Source organism: Saccopteryx bilineata, chromosome 1 (assembly GCF_036850765.1).
Source record: "Saccopteryx bilineata isolate mSacBil1 chromosome 1, mSacBil1_pri_phased_curated, whole genome shotgun sequence".
Classification (NCBI taxonomy): Eukaryota; Metazoa; Chordata; class Mammalia; order Chiroptera; family Emballonuridae; genus Saccopteryx; species Saccopteryx bilineata.
Genome location: NC_089490.1, coordinates 253,233,160 through 253,255,514, shown reverse-complemented (window position 1 = coordinate 253,255,514; position 22,355 = coordinate 253,233,160).

Below are 22,355 nucleotides of genomic sequence, written 5' to 3'. Positions count from 1 at the left end.
GACACCCGGTTTCTGGTTTGGGTGAGTAATTTTACTGTAGACTTAAAGAAAGTTAAAGATCAACTGACTCTGTCCACTGAAAGTGTCTTAAAGGAAACATTGGCCAATCTGTTTCTTTTTATGTCAATATGGGTGCTGTTCCCCCATTCATATAATTTAGAACCATAAACCATTAATCACTAAATGTGGTTAATTCAATGGTTTTTAATTTAGTATATTTACTGAGTTGTGCAAACACCCCCATAATTAATTCTAGAATATTTTCATCATTTCTAAAAGAAGACCTGTCACTCCCCATGTAAGTGGAATTGTAGTATAATATGTGGTCTTTCTCTGACTACTTCTTTCATTTAGCATAATGCTCTTGGGGTTCCAGTAGCATGTATCAGTATTTTATTTTTTCTGATTGCCAAATAATATTCCAGCACATGAACATACCATTCATTTCTTTATCCATTCATCAGTTGATGAACACTTGGGTTGTTTCTACTTTTTAACCTATTGTGAATAATGCTGCTGTAACATCTACGTGCATGTTTTTGTGTGGAAATATGTTTTTATCTTTCTTGGGCAGCTACCTAGGAGCATGCTTACTGGGGTCACATGAAAACTCTGTGTTTAACATTTTGAGGGACTTCTGAACAGTTTTCCAAAGTGGCTGCACCATTTTACACTCCCATAAGAATGTATGAAGGTCCTGGGGTTTCTATATCATTGCCAATACTTGTTATATGTTATTTTTAATGGTCGTTGCTATTCTAGTGGGTGTGAAGTGGTCTCTTATGGTGGTTTTGGTTTGCATTTCTTTATTGACTAATGATGTTGAACTTCTTTTCCTGCATTTACTAGACATTCATGCATCTTCTTTGGGGAAATGTCTGTTCAAATGTATTGCCTATTTTTTTAAATTGGGTTGCCTTTTTATTATTAAGTTGTAATAATGCTCCTTATATATTTAGATTTGAGTCCCTTATAAAATATATACTTTGCAAATATTTTCTCCTTGTATATGTAAATTGTTTTATTTTTTCTGATAATGTCTTTAGAAGCATGAAAATTTTAATTTTGATGCAGTCCAATTCATCAACCTCTTTTATCACTTTGGTCTTTGGTGTCACAACTAAGGAATTACTGACTCAGCCAAGACCACAAAAACTCTTATTTTTTCATCCCCTAAGGGTGTTATAGTTTTTGTGGATGTGATAGTTTTTGTTCTTACATTTGGCTTATTTTTTAATTAAATTTTTTGTATAGTTCAAGTTGTCTTGGGTGTGTGGTTTGAGATAGGGGTCCAACTTCATCCTCTGGCTTTGTTTGTTGAAAAGACTATTCTTTCGTGTGTGTGTGTGACAGACAGAGAGAGACAGAGAGACAGATAGGGACAGACAGACAGGAAGGGAGATAAGAAGCATCAATTCTTCGTTGCAGCACCTTAGTTGTTCATTGATTGCTTTCTCATATGTGCCTTGACCGTGGGGTTACAGCAGAGCGAGTGACCCCTTGCTCACGCCAGTGACCTTGGGCTCAAGCTGGTGAGCCTTGCTCAAACCAGATGAGCCCATGCTTAAGCTGGTGACCTCGGGGTTTCGAACCTGGGTCCTCCGTGTCCCAGTCCAACGCTCTATCCACTGTGCCACTGCCTGGTCAGGTAAAAAGACTATTCTTTTTCCATGGAATTGCTGTGATCCCTCTGTCAAAAAATCAATTTCCCATAAATGTTTGAGTTTATTTCTGATTCTCTGTAACATTATCTGTCCCTATGCCGGTACTACACTATCTTGATTACTGTAGCCTTGTAGAACATTTTGAAATTGAAAGATGTGTGTCCACTAACTTTTCCACTAAGTTTATTTTGTTTGAACAATCTTTTTTTTTCAAGATTGTTTTAACTACAAAATATAAATTAAAAAAATTGTGTATGCAGGCTATTTTTTTATGTTCTTGGGGAAATTTTTATTCATTCCAGTTGTGAGCGAGCCATAGCAGGTTTGTAAACCAATAGTTCTCAGTTTGGTTTGGGGAACTTTAGGGGCTTTTGAAACCCTTTTGGGGTCCACAAGGTCAAAACTATTTTCAAAATAATACAAAGATGTGCTTGCCTTTTCACCTGTGTGTTAGTATTTTCACGGATGGCACAAAAGTTGTCACGGCTAAACCTGCTGGTGCCTTGGCACAAATCAGTGTGATAGCAACAAGCTGTAAGAGTGGTCACTGTATTTTTCTTTCTCTCAAAAGAAAAGAAGAGCCTGACCAGTGGTGGCACCAACCCTGGAACGGTGAGGTTACTGGTTCAAAACTCAAGGTCACTGGCCTGAGTGCATGATCCTTGACACAATCCTGAAGTTGCTGGCTTGAGCCCAAGGTCGCTGTCCTGAGCAAGGGGTCGGTGGCTCCACGTGAGCCCAAGGTAGTGGGTTTACTTTCTGGTCAAGGCACATACAAGAAGCAATCAATGCACATCTGAGTGGAGCAATGAATTGATGATTCTCTCTCTTTCTCAAAAAAAAAAAAAAAAGAAAAAAGTAATAGTTGTAACATCTTTAGGAAAAAAAGAAAAGGAAAAGAATAACAGTAAAAGCAGTAAAAAAAATTAATTTTCACACATCTTTACCCTGTAATGAATATCATTTTAATATTCTGTGTGACGTGGGAAATGTGCAAAGGATGCACAGAGCATGGGAGCCGCCCCCTGAGCACTGTGGCCACAGCGAGGAGAAGCGCTCGGGCAACCGAGTCGTGAACTGACCTGTCTCATGGAATGCTGTGGTCACCCAGACTTGGCTGTGTGTACCACATTTTCTCAAATACGAAGGAAGCGAGCCTGTCACTTCAAAGAAAACAACTTTTCTCACCAAGGATGAAACCAGAGCTTTCGAGGGAGTATCAGAACTTCTGGAATGCTTGGGTCTGCTGTCCTGAACTCAACCTCTTCTCCACACTTGACGGACTTCCTTGGTGAGAGGGCAGTAATATGAACACACGCGATTTAAAAAACATCGTGTGATGGAATGCATCAGCTTTTAGAAAACCTACACAAACCAGCGAGTTGACATTTTGCAGGAGCAATGCCTGCATTTGCGGCATTTCTATTTGAGTTTTCTGTACTCTTTTTACAGCTGTTCTAACCGGGTTCCATATCATCTAAGAACCTTATTGTTTCCATTGTGAATCTCTGTTCTCTCAAAGCAGTGTTTCTTTCTCTTTTTTTACTTTTGGAGTATCAGTTTCTCAAATACACCAGTGTAGATGCACGTGTGCATGTAAATACTTGCATTCTGTTTGAGAGGTTCCCAGATGTCTTACTGCCTGTCCTTGGCCTTGAGGGTCTCGCTGTAAGAACCCCAGCTCTGGAGGCATTATTGAGCTGTAAGGTATCATGGTGTGTGGTTAAGAATGTGAGCTCTGGGGTCAAATCCTTGCCTTACTACTTACTACCTGATGACTTCGGTTAACTTACTTGTCTGTGCCTTAGTTTCCTCATATATAAAAAGGGGCTGCATTGATACTTCAGCAGATTAAATGAGTTACTGTATATAAAACACTTAGAAGACTATAATGCCTAATCGTCAGTTTTATTAAACGCTGGCATTTTATGTATTCATTGGATTATTTTACAATGATGTTATTGCTTCCTTACCAGCCCTTACCAGTGCACTCACAAACACGTTGTGGAAGCAAAAATTTTAAGATTTATCTGAGAGCTATGTCTGGTCAGTTGTATTTCTTTGACTGAGAGGTCATCTATTTATACCTATCCCCAGTTTAATGGATTGTCATTTTTTTCACTGAAAGGTTTTGCTCTATAGATCTGCCCTGAATTTATGAGAGTCACCAGATAGAGTTAACACTTTCAATTTATTTTATTTTATTATTTTATTTTATTTTATGAGAGGCAGGGAGGCAGACAGACTCCCATATATGCCCTAACCAGGATCTACTGGGCAAGCCCCATCTGGGCTGGTGCTCTGCCCATCTGGGGTCAATGTTCTGTTGCTTGGCTACTGAGCTATTTTAGTGCCTGAAGTGAGGGACCCCTCAGCACCAGGGGCCTAGTTGCTTAAACCATTTGAGCCATGGCTATGGGAAGGAAAGAGAGAAAGAGAGAGAGAGAGAGAGAGAGAGAGAGAGAGAAAGAGGAAAAGAGAGAGAGAAAGAGGAAGAGAAAAGAGAGAAAGGGAAGGGGAGGGGTGAAGAAGCAGATGGGCGTTTCTCCTGCGTGCCCTGACTGGGAATTGAACCTGGGACTTTCACATGCTGGGCTGATGTTCTACCACTGAGCCAACCGGCCAGCATCAATGCTTTCGGTTTTCTTTGCTATCAACATAGGGTTCATTTGCATCTTAAAAAATCAACATGCCTTTTTTGGTAAGCACTCTTGACTTGAAGGAACCGCTGAGCTAAAGCCAGCCCTCAAAATACCTTTTTTAAATTTATTTTTTTATAGCCAGAGACAAAAGTAACATTAAGAATGACTGGAAATTAAGTTGTGATTTCTCTTTCCTTTGTACACAATGTTACATGACTATAGCATCCTATTTTCTCATGAGCGTCACTGAAAGGCACATGAGAGTGTGGCTTACCTCCAGGAAAGGGAAGAAGACAGATGGCGGTGAGGAGAGAGAAAGGAAGAGGGATCTTCATGGCTCCTGTTACCCACATATGGAGGCCATTTAGTTTCAGGCACTGACATTAGTAATATATAATGAAACACAAAGGATGTGGGTTTTTTTTTCTTTCTTTCTCTGCTTGTTGGTGAAGAGTTTGGTGTTTTGCTTCTGGAAAACAGTTTAAGCGATGGTGTCGTTACTTGTTTCTCAGGTGAGGTCATTTCCTTTGGGGTTAGACCACTCCAAGGGTAAATGTGAAACCCTAGTGATTGTAGTAAATTAAAAATATTAAATAGGAACTTACTCTTCTTTTGACTGCTTCTTCACTTTCCAAAGTGAGTTTATGTTAAAAAACCTGAGAATTCAAGCCTATAACAAAAATTGTTTTGAAATATCATCTTTAAGCTTATTCTAGTGGAGAAAGGATAGCTATTTGATGCATTCATAGTTGAGACTCCTAGGTGGGCACATAGCACTAGTTACCAATAATAAAAATGCAATTGGAAACATTCAGATACTATTATTCCCTGTCAGATAGCTAACAATTAAGAAAACAAAAAGGATACACTTTGTTGTTGAAAATTTTCACATCGTGATGGTATTTCAAACTGTTACTACCTTTCTGGAGGGTAATACATATAAATATTTATTAAATTTTGCATGTTCTTTGAACCAACAAGTCACGTCTATGATTTTTTTTAAAAAATTGTAGAGATGTATACAAATTTAGCTATAAGAAGTTCCATTGCATTATTGTCTATCACAAGAAAAAGTTGAAAATAATCTAAATGCCCCCAAATAAGGAATTAGGTAGGCAGAATTGGGTAATTACCCATTGCTGCTGTTACAAACTAATACAAACTTAGTGACTTAAAATGATACAAATCTATTATGTTATAGTTCTGGATGTGGACCTCACTGGGCTAAAATCCAGGTGTCAGCATGACTGTAATCCTCTCTGGAGGCTCCAGGGAGAACTCATTTTCTTGCCTTCCCCAGCGTCTAGAGGCTGCCTGCATTCCTTTGTTTGTGATCCCTCCCAGCTTTAAGGCCAGCAGTGGTGTGTCCTGCCTCTCTCTCTCTTTCCCCTCCTGCTTCCCTGGGAGAATTGCTACTCTAAATAGTAGCACCTGAGCCTATGTCTTAGGCTCTGCTTTTCTGAGACAATTGCTAAATATGTAAGTAAATAAAAAACCAACAACAGGTGACACAATATTCTCATTTTGTTTAAGCAAGTTATACACACACAAACATATGTGGAAACACACTGAAAGTGAAATACTAGAACACATTTTACTACCAAATCTTAATAAGTGTTCTCTCTGGGTAGTGATTATATGGTGTCTCTTTAGCTTCTTCCTTTTGTTTAATTACAGCTAGAACATCTTTATAAGGAACATACATTAAGGGACAAAAATTATTAAATAAGTAATAAAAGTTCTTCTCAAAGAAATAATGGTGTAGTTAATTTTTTTTCTGCATGTGATCTCTAATGTCATTTATTTTGCATCAACCATGACCACTTGGACTGCCCCCTCATGTCATTTCTTTTTTCTTAACCACGTTACTGAGATATAGTTTACATGCCCTACTGTTCACCCATTAAAAATATATACTTCAATGGTTTTTGATTTTTAAAAATTGTGGTCAGATATTTTCCATAAAATTTTCCATTTTTACCATTTCAAGCATACAATTCAGTAACATTGATTCCATTCACAGTGTTAGGCAACCATGACCACCATTTTCCAAACTTTTAGTCACCTGACACGGACATGCTGTAACCATCAAGTGATAATTCCTCATTCCCCTCTCCTCCCAGCCCCATAACCTCTCATCTGCTTTCTGTCTCCATGGATTTGCCTCATCGAGGTATTTCACCTAGATGGATTCGTCCAGTGTTTGTCCCTTTGCCTGCCTTATTTTACTTAGCATACTATTTTCAAGGTGTGTTCCCTTGTAGCGTATACCAGGACTTCATTCCTTCTGGTGGCTCAGTAGTATTTCTTTGTGTCCATACACCATGGCTTGTTCATCCACCTCGGGATCGATGGCATATGGCTGTGGTGGAAATGCTGCAATGGACATTGGTGTGCAGGTATCTGCCCAAATCCCTGCTCTTCGGTTATACCTAGGAGTGAATTTCCGGGTCTTCTGTTCATGGTCTGCTTCCCCTTGTGAGAAACCCTCATACATGACAATTTTAGATGCATTCTTGCTCTCATATTTCCTACCCCTCCTTCTGTTGTAATTCTTGGGGACTTCAATATATGGGTCGTTGAACCTGTAGCACTCCGACCATAGACTTCTGACCTCTGCTGAGGATGTGCAAGGTTGGAAAGAGTATTCTTTCTGCAAGGAAAAATATAGGTAATCTACAAAATCATTATTTTTCTTGTCCTTCTCAGAGTTGAGGCTGCAGGTCAACCAAAAGAGACTGAAATCTAAGGGAAAGACAGATGCCTCAGGAAGATACAGACTTGCTTACCCAGATCAAACCATGATAGGAAGAGATGCTGGCCATCATAGATGCTGGTCACAAAAATTTAGGTAAACTGGACTGCCAATAAGTAAAAAGGAGGCATTAGCAGAAGAAATATTTGAAGAGATGGTTAATAGGCTGAGCTTTTATCCCCAGTGAAGAAATGACTTCACATTCTTTGCCTGATCTGGACAGTGAGACAAACTTATGTTTCTAATTCAGTTTCTAGAACCTGAGATTGTCATTCAATTTAAGATACTTATAAAGTACCTCCTAGGGCTAGATCTGGAAGTTATCGCCCAAACAGACCCTATGACAGTGAAGAGGGCGGGGCTTTGGAAACAAGAGAGCCCTGGTCTAAATCCTGGCACTGACATTTCACACCGGTCACAGCTGAGCAAACTGGTACCTCCCAATGGGGCGATTGAGACAATCCTCCTGAAGTAACGATTTGGACTCTCAAATACTTGGTGTGGGGGGATCCCGGGCATTTCTGCCCTAGAGTCCCAGGTAGTTGAAGCTATAGTCAAGGCAGAGAGGGGCTGATGTGAATTCTTGCTTGACACACAGTTGGCACTTAGTAAATGTTCGTGTACCCCCTGCACCCCAAGTTAACCCGGAATCACTGTGAGATCTCTGTCTGTGTCAAGGACAGCCCCAGGATAAAGCTAATGTCTCCTTTAGTATCACTGGGGCAAGAAATGGATAGAGTCAGAGACGAGGGGTCTCCTCTGGGTGGGTCAGACCCTGGGTGGGCTGGAACTGCTTGAGGCTTGCTTCCCAGGACCAGTGGGACTCAGCCGTTATAATCCCTGCACCCCTTCATTACCTGGACGCCAGCGACGGTAGCCCAGGGTAACACAGCTCTGCAGTCTCCCCTAGGCTGGAGCACGGGTAGTGGTAGTGCCTCTCATTCCTGAGATTTGATCCAGTCTTTCCTCTGTCACAAAACACTCAGGTATCTGTTTTATTTACTTTGTGAAAACACATGCTTTTTAAAGATAACAATATAAAACACTTCTATAGCTATCTTTCAAAAGTCCATGAATTGTAAAAAAAAAAAAGCCTGACCTGTGGTGGCGCAGTGGATAAAGCGTCGGCCTGGAAATGTTGAGGTCGCTGGTTCGAAACCCTGGGCTTGCCTGGTCAAGACACATATGGGAGTTAATGCTTCCAGCTCCCCCCCTTCTCTCTCTCTATCTCTCCTCTCTCTCTCTCTCTCTCTCTCTCTCTCTGTCTCTCCCTCTCCTCTCTAAAATGAATAAAAAAAAAGTCCATGAATTGGCAAAATTTGATTAACTGGTGATGGGGTTTGTGTGATAGATATGTAGGGATTCATAGCTTATTCTCTATGCTTTAGGGCATTAAAAAATAGAGTGCCTGAGACCCTGGCTGCGTAGCTTAGTTGGATTGAGTGTCTTCCTGATACACCAAGGTTGTGAGTTCAATCCCTGGTCTGAGCACAAGAAGGAACCAACCAATAAATGCATAAATAAGTTGAACAACAAATTGATGATCTTCTCTCTCTCTCTTCCCCTTCCTCTCTCTCTCTAAAATCAATCAATATAGCCCTGGCTGGATAGCTTTGTTGGTCAGAGTGTTGTCCCTGACACACAAAAATTGTGAGTTTGATCCCCCGTCAGGGTGCATACAGGAAGATATTGATATTCTTGTCTCTCTCTCCCTCTCTCTCTCTAAAACCAACAAATAAACTAAAAAAATAAACTTTAAAATCAATCAAAATAAAAAAATAGAATCCTCGCCTGACCTGTGGTGGCGCAGTGGATGGAGTTTGGACCTGGAATGCTGAGGTCGCCGGTTTGAAACCCTGCACTTGTCTGGTCAAGGCACATGTGGGAGTTGATGCTTCCTACTCCTCTCTCTCTCTCTCTCTCTCTCTCTCTCACTCTCTCTCACTTTCTCTCATGTCTAAAATGAATAAATAAAAAAAATTAAAAAAAAAATAGAATCCTTGATGGCTTCTCTGTGCTGTTTGTATTAACCGTATCTTTGACAGAAGAGTGACCTTGTAATATACTTTTGTCATTTATAGAGAGAGGTACTGTTGACCTTGGCCAGTTTACTAATATCCCATATCAACACTGAAAAAGAATTTGGCTAATTCCAATGAACTATAATTGAAAAGTCTTAAAATTTATTTTAGTGTATTTTAAATGTGTATTCTATTTTTGTTTGGACTTCTTTGTTATTTTATTGGTAGTCTGTGAGGAAGCTGATTCAGTGTTTTGGTTTGGATGACTTTGAAGAAATGACTAGATACAGCTGACTTTTGATGGCGTTGTAGAGAGCAATGTAAACACCTTTCTGCGGCCACGAGCTAAACCACTTGAAAGCACCGCTGTTGGGCAGGGAGTGGTAGCTCCCTAGCTGTCGGCGTTAGACACACCACATCTTATACAGCCAACATTTGGGGCTGAGAACCACATCTTACATTGTGGGAGACTTGAGCTAACTGTGGAGGGACTCCTGTGGGCACTGGGCAATTTGGGTAGCAGTGTTTACTTTGCCCACCAGACCACTTCATTAGATTTAGTCATCTCTCTAAAAGGTATTTGAGGGTAAGAGGAGAATGAGATCTCTTTATCTTCTTTGTTGATGCCTGGAAAGGGATGCCATGGGGTCTCCGGGTGCCCTGGGAAGTGCAACGTGGGTGGCGTGTGGGGTGAGAGAGAGTGTGTATGTGTATGTATCTGCTATAGGCTGACCAATTATGAAAGCAAAGGCTCCATTAAGTTGTCTTCAGGTGAACTAAAAAAGCTTCAATTAGCTGAGAAAATAACTGAATAGGTGGTTCTGCGAAGATGATACATAGAAACATCTCCTTAGTGGCCCCACTGGTGAAGAGTGAAAATGGGACAGCTGCTACATAGCTGAGCTGCAGGAAAGAACGTCTCTTTTAAATAACAGCCAGTCTGCTTGGAGAAGCCTACCACTGCGAGGAGCTCTTGCAGTTTTCTCAACTGTCCACTTTATACCTGGGGAAACTGATGATTAGGGCGGTGAAGTAAAGTAACCCAGCTCCTGAGCTGTGTGCCTGGGGTGCATGTCCAGGCTGACTCCAGAGCCCAGCTCTTACCCACTGTGCAACGGTGAGTGTGTAAGTGTGTCTGTGCAATGAGTCTGCAGACCTTCGCCCGTCACGACCAGATGTGTGTGCAGTGATGAAGTGGCTCAGGCCAGTTCACACAATTTTCCCATCTCCAGACTAGTTCTCATTGCCCAACTTCTCACTCCTTCTCCAGGCATCTTTCCTTCTCAGGATACTTGACAAGGAGACTGTCCACTTCTTTCAGGGAAGACCTCACTCCTACCCATTGTGGGTGGTCTTACCTGTTAGCCCTTAAGAACACTTTTTCTTTTAAAATTTTTATTCAGTGAGAGGAAGGGAGGCAGAGTCAGACTCCCTTGTGCGCCATGATTGGGATCCATACGGCAAGCCCTATCTGGGGCTGATGCTCTGTTACTCTGGGGCTGTTGCTCCGTTGCTCAGCAACCAAGTCCCAGAAGGTACAAGGATGAACAAGACCTCACTTCCACAGGGTAGTGGAGGAAACAATACAAGGTGATCCAGACGTTAACAGAGACCCGTGCAAAGCACAACAGGAGACTAAGGAGAAAGCAGCCCATGGGAAAGGGGCTGAGGTGGGGCCGGAGCAGATTTACAGAAGAAGTATTGAAGTATTGAACTACAATAAAGAATGACCAGAAATGTTCCTGGGCATGTGTTAATGGCTCAGTACAGTTTTGTTAACAAGTAAGTGGATGAGAATATACTCACTGTCATAGTAATCAAGCATTCCCCAACACATCAATATTAGAAAAGAGGGCATAATAAAATACAATGCCAGGGTTCTACTTCTGGGAAGGTATGTCCCCTATTTTCTTCTGGATAATACATAAAAACAAACATAAGAAGCCTCTGCAGTTAGAAAGAGAAAGGCACATTGCTTAGGACCCGGGGAACTAAGGCACTCAATGAATCTATGACTAAGAAGAAAATGGTTTCAGTTAGAGTTGTTCTGTCAACAACCACGGGTAATGGGGTGAAATCCTCGAGGTGGCACCAAAGCTTAAGGGTTGAGATAAGACAGTACAGGAGGAAGAACGGATGGCTGCTTTTAACTTTGACTTTTCAATTGGAAGTGCTTCCTGAGCATCTGAACAAAACCTTTGCTGGATAAATCAGAGCCTGAACTCGTTCGGCTCCGAAGATAAGGGCACTTCCTCCCTCCAGCCTGAATCTCGGGTATTCTTAGGTGACTAAGAATCTCTGTGGAGGTGTCAGAAGGCATCCTTCACAACATGCAGGAGCCCTATAGGGAATTCCAACTCAACTGTAATTAGACAAATGACTCGTCTGGGGATACACACATAAAGGTTGGTTACATAGTGCTCCAAGTCCTCACGGGTGTATGAGGCAGCTGGTGAGAGAAAATGAGACATGTCAGAGGGCTTGAGATGACTCGGGAGGTGACATTCCCATGGAGTCCAACCCACAAGCAGCACGCTTTAACCCACTACACAATTTCCCTAGAAATTTGTTCAGCCGCTATAGATACCAACATAAGACTAAAATTAATATAGAAAATCCTGCCTCCAAGGTCAGAACCTTTCAGCCCCAGCCCCCAGCAGTACTCCTGCAGATAAATAATTAGTCGAAAGCCTTTACTTGCAAGTACCTAACAGAAGTGGAAAGATTTAACTAGAAGTGGTATCAACTTAGGATGGCCAAAATGAAACCCCTTTTTTATGCCTAAATTTATATATTTTTTTCCATGAAAAATTAGAAAATGCCAGCTCTAAAATTAAACTAAATGAATGGAAATCATTAAGATAAATACTGTTCTAATTTTATATATATTCTGTAGAATAGTGTCATTCCTGTATCTAGATACTTTGGTCATTATTGCTTTGAAAATGAAATATTTGAGGAGTGTTCATTTAAATTGAGCTAGAATAGAATTTTGGATTCTGAACTTGTTTTTTTGTTTTTGTGTTCTGTAAGGTCTTGCCATTCTCACTGTTATGTTCTGTGTTGTTCTCTCCAGTGTTGGGGGCCGAGCAGCAAATTGTACTCAAGTCTGTGAAACAGGAGGAGTCAGTTTCAGTTTGAGAGCTCTCATCTGTCTGTCTGTCTGAAATTCTTGCTATGCTATGCACACTGGGAATCTCTGTTTCTGCCCTTTGGGCTTTGTGTCATCTGGACCTTGTAAAGGTCATGCCCAGTCCTGGTTGGTGTGGGATAAGAGTCTAAGACTGGCGTCTCAGTCCCTCTTTCTGGAGGATTTATAGATACTCATTCATTTAACCTTTGTGTTTTGAATTTTGTTTAGGTTTTTAAATAAGAGGCTTAGTCTTGGTTCCACTCAAAAGTTCATTAGGCCATATTCTAGCTGACTGGTCAACTTGTAGCTAGACCTGTTTTGCCAGCCTCGGGAAATGGATGGAGGTTCCATGCACCCAAGCCTTTAGGGTTCTCAGGAGTAACCCTAAGCTATGTAGATCTCTCTGTAATTGCTATAGAGCCTGAAAGAAAAAAAATATATACCCAGATGGAAAAAATTCCCCAAAGGGCTGAATGCATTTGTTAGCCCTTCACCAACATTTGAGTGGCAACGCAATCTTTGAGATATTAAAAATAGCTGTCCTCATTTTACAAATGAAGTCTTTACAGGACCAGAGATGTGGCTCCAGAAACAGTTCCAAGCCCACCAAATCTTATCTAGGCCAGCTTTTAAAATGCAAGCATCTGGAAGGTAATACTTATTGAAAGGGAAACAAAACAAAACAAAACAAAAATCTTAGCCATTTGAGCAAATCAATTAACTTATTTTAGCTGTTAAGCATTAATTGCTAGGTAAGACTTAAGCTCACCTAATTTTGGTATTTTTATTACAGAGAAGTTGGAAAATACATTTGAAACTGTTAATGTTTTATACTTGAGTAGACTGTCTCTTGTGTGTGTGTGTGTGTGTGTGTGTGTGTGTGGGTGTGACAGAGACAGAGAGAATGACAGCTAAGGACAGACAGACAGGAAGAGAGAGAGATGAGAAGCATCAATTCTTTGTTGCGGCACCTTAGTTTTTCAACGATAGCTTTCTCATAGGTGCCTTGACTGGGGGACTACAGCAGACAGAATGAATCCTTGCTCAAGCCAGCGACCTTGCCCTCAAGCTGGTGAGCTGTGCTCAAACGAGATGAGCCTGTGCTCAAGCCTGCAACCTCGGGGTTTTGAACCTGGGTCCTCTGCATCCCAGTCTGACGCTCTATCCACTGCACCACACCTGGTCAGGCTAGTAGACTGTCTTTTAAAAGTGTGTGTTTGCCAATGATGGAAACTATTTCTAAAAGTTCTGAAATATTTTCATTAAAATATCAATCTAAAGAATGATAACTCACTTTTGGTTGTCACTGAAAGTTAAGGTTTCTGAGAATTGAGAATGCTAATTAATTAGAAAGAAAGTGTGCGGTTTTGGTGAGAGAAGGTGTAAGGTATGGAGATACTTTCTAAAGAAAAAGAGAAAAAACAAGTTGTTCTAAAAGCTGATCACTTCTGAGTGGGTGAGAAGGTTTGTGTAAGCTGCAGAAGGTTCACGCAGAGGGAAGAAGCAGAAAGAGAAAGAACTGAGGAAGTGAACAGAGGTGAGAAAGGGATACAAAGGAAGGGACAGACATGTTACAGGAAGGGAAGACACTAAAAGGAGGAGTGTCCTAAAAGGAAATGAGAAAAAAAGGAGAAAGAAATTGGACTAATGAGGCCTATTTCATATGCTTGAAATTACACAGAAAGCTTTATAAAAATTTAATAATAAGTAATAGCTATATTCCATTTGTATGCATATATAATATTTTATTATAGCAGGTGTTCTGGAAATTCTGTGATAATCTTCAAGGTCTTGATATACTTTCAACTGTAATTCTGGTTGTCATTCAGATTTATAACCATATTTTGAGTTTTTCTTTTTGTTGTTGAGAGATGGCCACTCTTTTGGTTGAATGCACTTGCAACTATGTTACATTTTCAGGAAGGTCCGTGGAAAAGACTTGGACTTATTCTAAAATTCGGGTTTCTGAGAATAAATGGTCAGCTCATTCCTTTGAACCGGATGAAGATGTATAAAACCATGGGAATTAAATGAATTCACGGAAATACTAGCAAATAGTCAGGATAAATAAGAATTCATTATGGGGCTGAATGAAGTAAACATAACAATTATTTTGTTCAAAATGTTGTTGATGGTTAAACCCTTTTGCTTTCCAGATATATGGGAACTTATTTTATTCTTCTTAAAGCAATTTAGTGAAGTATATCTTTATAAGCAACATTTGGGGCATTTAGAGTTTTCTCTCTACTTGATCCTTCTGGAATCTGGCAACTCTCAATGAACAAATATTAATATTTCCATGATGACACATTGGTTTGTATGAATCTGATAAGAATCTGCTCTCTTAATAAGACACATGAAACCAGCTTCCAGTTGTGGTTTTAGTAACCAAGACTGACTGGGATGTCATGTCTGGAAAGAACTCTGGGTGTCACCAGACAGCTTTAAGGAATTGAGACTGATCTTGGAAGTCCAATGAAAGTCCCTGGGAAACAGGCTGGCACCTTGCTCATTCGTATGATTCGTGGCAATCTTTTCTGGTAAGGAACGAACGTTGCTTTCCTGAAATATGGCAAAAAAGGAACCTTAGGACATTTGGGGGGGATCTCAAGAACTTGAGGAGTTCACCCGAACCTACCGGTATTGTAGGCGAAGGCTGACGGCAACTCTGTGGCCTCCCTTCTTTGCCCTGCGGTTCTTTTTAAAGCTCAGTCTGGAGTCTTCCTGTGAGAATCCGGCAAAGCAGGTTATAAAAGCCTGTATGATCAATTGCTATTGTTGTGTTTATACAAATAATCAGGCCAAATTGAAACTGGACCTAATGCAATAAGTGAGTTGGACTTAATTTGGCATTTAGTTAAAAGTAAGATTGATGGTAGGGGGAAAATTATGTTTCAATAGAATCTATAACACACAGTGATGAATATCAGAAGCTAGACTGGCTCCTGAATTTTTCTCATATTCTTGAATAGTTTGGCTACAACCCTCTGAACTGATGTTTTCTTTTTCTCCAATCCTCTGACTTGGAATTATTGAGAACTACATTTTTCCCCCTTCTACTGGACCATTCATCCTGACTCTGTCCTTCTAACTTTTGCCCCTGTAATACTGGGACTTGTAACCCAGTTTGTCTCCACCAGGTTACAAGTCCTACTTGTACTCAGGGAATACCACCGCTTTCTGTGCCCAGGCCTCATCGTCTCCTCTGACAGAGAGCACAGATCTCATGGCTCTGAAGGAAAATGTCACCTTTCTCCAGCAGGAAGCAGCTATAGGGGAAATCCCCTTTTCCCTGAAAGAAGTCAGAGTTAGGGTCCTTCAGAGGGAAACATGGCAGGCAGTGAGACAGACATGGACAGAGCAAGGACAACTGGCCAGGCACACAAGGTCGCCAGGGCAGAAAGCCCTGAGTGCTTCATAATGGGAAAAACTGGTACAACAAGGACCTTGCCCCAGGGTCATCTTTCCTCCATCAATATATTGCTGGTCATGTGGGTCAGATCCCCCACCCCTTAGTAGAAGAGTGAACCAGGGGGCTAGAGAATAGCACTTAAGCATTAACCCCTAGGATGACATCTAGGCTTCAGTTGTGTTTTAGATCCAGGCTCAGAGAAGCAGTAAAACCAGGCAAGGGATACCACTGTTGACCTCAGGACCAGCTACATTGACTAATTACCCCTATGAGGCTTCCTAATGCTAAGATACCCGCTCAGCAGCAAAATGATTATTTCCATGTGAGATGATCTTATAGAAATGAGACAGTCACCCTGGTCAGATAGCTTGGTTGGTTAGAACATCGTCCAGAAGCACAGACGTCGCTGGTTTTGATCCCTGGTCAGGGCACATACAGGAACAGGTTGATGTTCCTGTCTCTCCCTTCCTCTCTCTCTAAAATTAATAAAATAAACATTAAAAAAAGTCACTGGGGTGTGGGGAAAAATAGAAAGAAAGAAGATAGTTAAAACTATCAGTGGGGGATATAGGGGTAACTCAAGAGTTAAAAATTTAACTTTAGTGATGGCAGCTTTTAATTATAATCAATACACCTAATGATTACTGTGAGTACAAAACTTTATTCCAGGAGCTGGATACATGAACAGGCCTCACAAGGCTGCAAACAGTCTACCTCTGTGCCCCGGGCCCAGAACATCTGCAAGCAACCAAGATCATATCTAAGTCCCGATGCTCCAAAGACAGAATGTCCACTGACCAGGACAGTGATCAAGAATTACCGGTTGGCGGATGAAGAAATGCTAGAAAAATCTCTGGACTGCAATTTTTATCTAATTAACATTTCCCCAAATTCCAGATCCCTTACCTACAATTCCAGATTCTTCCTTTTACAAAAAAAGGTTGACTTGAGACAAGATGGTAAGATGGTTTTTAAGGTCTTACAACCCTCCTCAGATTGCCAGCCAACCGAATAAAACACCCATAAAGATTTAGTCCTTGTCTCTACTTCTCTGGCTGAGTCATGACAGGCAGCTTGAACATCCATTTTTCTGGTTTCATCATTAACTGGTGGGTTTTCAGATTTTACACACGGTGATTGAGGCCTTATTCAGCAAACATTTACAGAACATCTGCTATATGTCAGAATCCATACCAGGCCTCAGGGACAGAAAGGTGAGGAAGACACAGAGGGTTGAGGAGAGAAGCAGGGAGAATTTCTCTCTTAATTCTCCATGGGTGAATATTACCAACCAACCAAATAACCAACCAACCAACAAAAAACCCCAGGAAAATAGAAAAGTTCTGTTTGTGCAGCATTATATGGAATTAAAAAAACAAACAAAAAATCTAGAAATAATCCAAATGTCCATCAGTAGAGGAGTACTAGTTGAACAAATTATTGGAACACCTGCATAATGGTGTACCATGTAGTTGTAAAAAAAAAAAAAAAGAAAAGAAGAACATCTCTCTACATTGCTATAAAGCAGGGGTAGTCAACCTTTTTATACCTACCACCCACTTTTGTGTCTCTGTTAGTAGTAAAATTTTCTAACCGCCCACCGGTTCCACAGTAATGGTGATTTATAAAGTAGGGAAGTAACTTTACTTTATAAAATTTATAAAGCAGAGTTACAGCAAGCTAAAGCATATAATAATAATTACTTACCAAGTACTTTATGTCGGATTTTCACTAAGTTTAGCAGACTAAATCTTTATAAAATAACTAACTATAGTTAAATCTGTCTTTTTATTTATACTTTGGTTGCTCCGCTACCGCCCACCATGAAAGCTGGAGCGCCCCCTAGTGGGCGGTAGGGACCAGGTTGACTACCACTGCTATAAAGTTATCTTTGGAATACAGTGTTAAAAAAAAAGTAAAGTGGATAAAAATATGTAAAACATGCTATGAGATAAGAAATAGAAGGATAAATTAAAAAAATGAATTTTAATAAAAACAGTACCTATTGGAAAGGGAGGGAATAATACTGTGATCAAAGCTATACTTCTCTGAGTATTTCTTGTTATAGATTAGACTTTGAGACCCCACATTAACGTTTCATTTAACTGTAAAACACAATTCAACTTTAGAAAACAAATTCCTAAAAATTGGAAGCAATAGAAAAAACCAAATAAACTTGTGTACTAAGTTGTTTGCATAACCTGACAAATAAGAATTCTTTTAAGTGACTACAAAACACAGGCATATTTCTTTAAATTCCTAGTGGGATATACCCCAAAGAAAAAACATCCCCCAAACAGTAAAAATCCCTTAAACGGTTTTCAGTAATAATATTTTTGTGCTGGTGTTGATATTATCATGATGAGGCCCATTGTGTGTATATTTTGTAAAAAAGAAAAAGTAATGATGCTTTTTTTTGTCATTGAAAACCGGGATTTCAACAGGAGAAAAGGAGATACAATGAGATTATGTAAATATCCTGTGGCTGTGAGTAGGAAATACCAATATAAACTGGTTGTGTATTTAAACAAACAAACAGATGAACAAACACATGAATTCTTTTCATTGCTGTGTCCACAGAAAAGGCCTTGAGGTAATAACTAATCCCATAGCAAGGAGTGGACTGATGGATCCAGGCGACCATCAGTAGCTGCTCACATCAAAACAAGAGAGAGACTGATATCCTGTGTTCCTAACAGAAATAAAACCACACATGGCCCCAAAACTGAACCTTAATCTGATCAAACCTCTAGATCTCACTACCAACTTACAGAAAAGAGGATGAAGAGAGAAACATGTTCAATGACATGTTGACAAAGCAATAATCAAAATCCACTCCGGGAAAGTCGACAGAAAAAATATCCCCATTTCTGCAACAACTAAATTACAACAACAACAAAAATCATGGCAGAAGAAGCTATGTGTTTAAAGAGATTTAAAAGACAGAGTAATCAATTGCAACATGTGGACTGTATTTCAGTACTGATTTGGAGAAATGACTTGTTTAAAAACTAGACAATGGGAGGCACTTGGGCATTGACCAAATATTGTTTGATATTAAAGAATTAATGTTAATTTTAAAACACACTAATTAAACAGACTAGTAAAAAAACCACAATAACGGTTATGCTTTTAAAAGGAGTCCTTGTCTTTTAGAGACACACACTGAAGTATTTATAGGTGACATGGTGAGGATTTGCTTCACAATAGCCCAGAGTTGGCCTTGGAGACTAGAAGGGGTAGAGAGGAAACGAGATTAGCCATGAATTGAGATGGTTGAAGCTGGGTGATGGGTTCACAGAGACTCGTGATAGTCTTCTCCCTATTTTTTGCACCCATTTGAAAATTTCCACTTGTAAGAGATTCATTACAAAAAAGAGGCAGTCTAAAACCTCAGGTTTACTCTCTGAGTTCATTGATGCTTGGTTGGACCATGTGTTGGACCTGTCATCTGGTTCCTGTTTCCTTAGACACCAACAAAAAGCGAAGTGACTTTGCTGAGGTACTTTTTCCATAAGCTCCCATAATGCAAGAAAAGTTGGGGGCTGCCAAGCCCGTGAAACTGAGACCGGAGCAAGGAGTGGTGTGTGGTCGATGACTCGCTGTTTAGGGCTCTGCTTCTTCCATTTGAATGCCTCTGACTCTGGTACCCAAAAGCCAACTGTTGCTGTGGCTTGGGACCGAGAGGCATCTGATGAGGAGGGCACCCTACAGCAGGGCTGTATGTTCATTGCTCGAAAACGAGGAACATAAAATACCACCTCCATCAAGCAAAATAATTGAGAAACATTTTTGAATCCAGGGTCATGGGTTTTTAGAGCTATCAGGATCCTTAGACCATGTCTAGTCCAAATTGTTGGTGGCAAATGAAGAAATGGAAGCCGAGAATGAGGAGGGCCTTGGCCAAGGTTGTACAGCCCAGGGGAGAGCTGTGCTTAGAGCACACATTTCATCAGATGCCAGAGGTCGGTGGTCCCTTCCACACAGCAGCTGGGTGGGTGGGACCTGAACCTGCTCCTTTGGTCTTGGTCTGAACTCCCTATAAGCTAACCCACTAATTCTCTGGAGCACGTTCTACTCCGAAGCGGGATCTTCAGTCCTTTCAGTTCAAGGGGGAAGGAACCAGTGCGATGTGCATTGTGCTGTGTGTCAGGGGGAGTGACCTTAAAATAGTTGACAAAATTGGCTGCTTCAAGGGAGATGTGACTCGTGCTTGGGAAAGAAGACTGCTGCATATCAGAGCATGAGTTTGTGCCTGCCAGATCCCAGGAAGGCTCTGGAGACAGAGGATGTAAATTGGAATCCATGTTTGACCACTTTCTAGTTGTGTGACGTTGGCCAACTTATCCATCTTTGTACCTTATCTTTTCAGTAAGAATATCCCCTGACTCATAGTATTATTGTGAAGACTGAATGGTTGACACGAGTAAAACTCTTAGATCAATGCCTGCCATGGTTCAGTCAATGTTGGCTGCGACCTAAGAGGAGAACTGGGTGTAAGTAGCAGTCTTTGGGCGTGGTCAGTAGGACTTGCCCACGAGACCATTAGGTAGCGTAATTTCAAATACTTGCTGAACCCACCCGTGGGGTGTGATCTTAGGGTGTTAAAAGTCTCCTTTAATCTACACCCGATATGGTGCCCGATTGTCTCAGTCCTGGATTATGACCTAAAAGACTGTTACAACCAAATGTATAATCCAGGAGTAGTGAATGTGCTTGTGTAGGTCATTAACACTACATGACCAACTCACTGATCTCTGAGAGAAGTAGCCATTAGCCAAGGCTGCAGATAGGGAGCGTCATCAAGGACGGTACTGAGGGTGCCTGGTAAGCACCTTCAAGGCAGTGGTAGCAGACATGGTTGGTGTCCACATGCCCTTGGCATTCACCTCTACTCACCAAGGGTCTGCTTACTCAAAAGCTACACTTTGCCTGAGAATACATTCAGCCAGGAGCAGGCGATCTGGAGGTGCAGGCAGGAATGACCCAGGAACGGGTGCATGTTCTCTTCCTTCTCACTCCCCTGCTCTCCTCCCGGTTTCCAGGTATGCCTCATCATTAGACTTGCGCGCTAAGACTCTGATGTCCATTCCAGTGCCAGTGTCTGTGGGTTTCCCCCACACCACCAGGCAATGCCCCCACATTGGGTGTCCTGCTGATCAACTCAATGCAGACACCTGGAATGACATCAGGTTCCTCGATTGAGGTGCCTATGAAGAGTCCATGCTGTTACCTGTGCTCTGGCTGACTGGCTCTAGATCAGGGGGGTTCCCATGACCCCCAGGATTAATTTGCTAAAGCAGCTCACAGACTAGATTACAAAGAGTATTAAAGGGTTCAACTATGAAAGAGATCCCAAACAGAGTGGTGGCAAAGGGGAAGGTTCTGGTTCACCAATCCAGAAGTTCTCTAAAGCCCCTCCTTCTGGGCTTTACGGAGGCTTCTTTACATAAACACGACCGATGAGATCACTGGCCACGGGTGACTGATTCAGCCTCCAGCCCTTCTCCTCTGTGGAAATCAGGAGGTGGAATGAACCTTCAAACCTCTGTCCTTGGTTGGCTCCCCATGCTACCAGTGGGTGAATTCCTGAAGTCATACCATCAACATAAGCCTTATGGATGGGAAGGGGTTTGTTATAATGAAAAGGACACCCATCTCATTTTTATGGCTTGAAAATGCTCTCAGAAACTGAGGACAAGAGACCAAATATTATAACAAAAGATGCTTCCATTGCTCTTACTTCAAGGGTTTGGGGAGCTGTGAGCCAGGAACCTTGGGTATAGACTAAACATATATTTCTCCTATTAATGACCAAATTAGTGACACATGCAGATCTGGGTCTCCGCACCTGCTTTTGGAGGAGCCCAAACCGAGACGTCCTCCTTCCAGTGGTTGGCTGGGGTCTGTCGTGCCTCTGGCTATTAGCCACACCTCCATCCACAATCCCAACCCCAAATTTAGAGGCTGTTTTTCTGATGTAGCTACATTTCAGGGTGGGATAGACACCCTCGTGGCCTTAAATATCTTTGTGGCAATATCCTTAGAGGAAGAAGAGAATAGGATATCAGAATTACTCGGTGTCACAGAACTCTCCTGAGACACGTGAGCCACACAGAATGACATGTGGGAAGGGGAAAAGTCATTAAAACACCACTTCCCTGCCAAGCTCCAAACCTCAGCCCCCTTTGACAACCAGCTCCTAAGTGGCCTCAGGACACCTGAGTGTGGGCTGGAGGGAGCAATCTGACAGCTCTCCCGTTTCTACCGCTGTTGACAATTTGCAGGCTCTGTCCATCCTCAGACTTGCTGACCCTGAATGAGCTGATGGTGCACCAGCTTCATCAGGGTCCATGAAAAGTATACTTTCAGACAGAATCAAAAGACATCGACATGTCTAAATCCTTCAGGTACACCATGAACTGAAGAGAACAAGCATCTTACAAAAATTAACAAAATAATTTCCAGCTTAGAGTTCTATATTGCTAAAAGCTGACAAAACTACTGTCTACTCAGGCAATGAGGACAAAACCAAATAAGTAATCTCTTACCAGCGAGGCATACTCATTATTTTCACACCCCCCCCCCCTTACAAAGCAATGACAATGTTTACCAAGACTTATATGAAGGAGGGCTCATTGAAACCTTCAAATACCTAATAATACTCAATGTTTATATAGTGTTTTCCCCCACTGTGCAGCTCTAAGCATTATCAAATAATCCTGGGG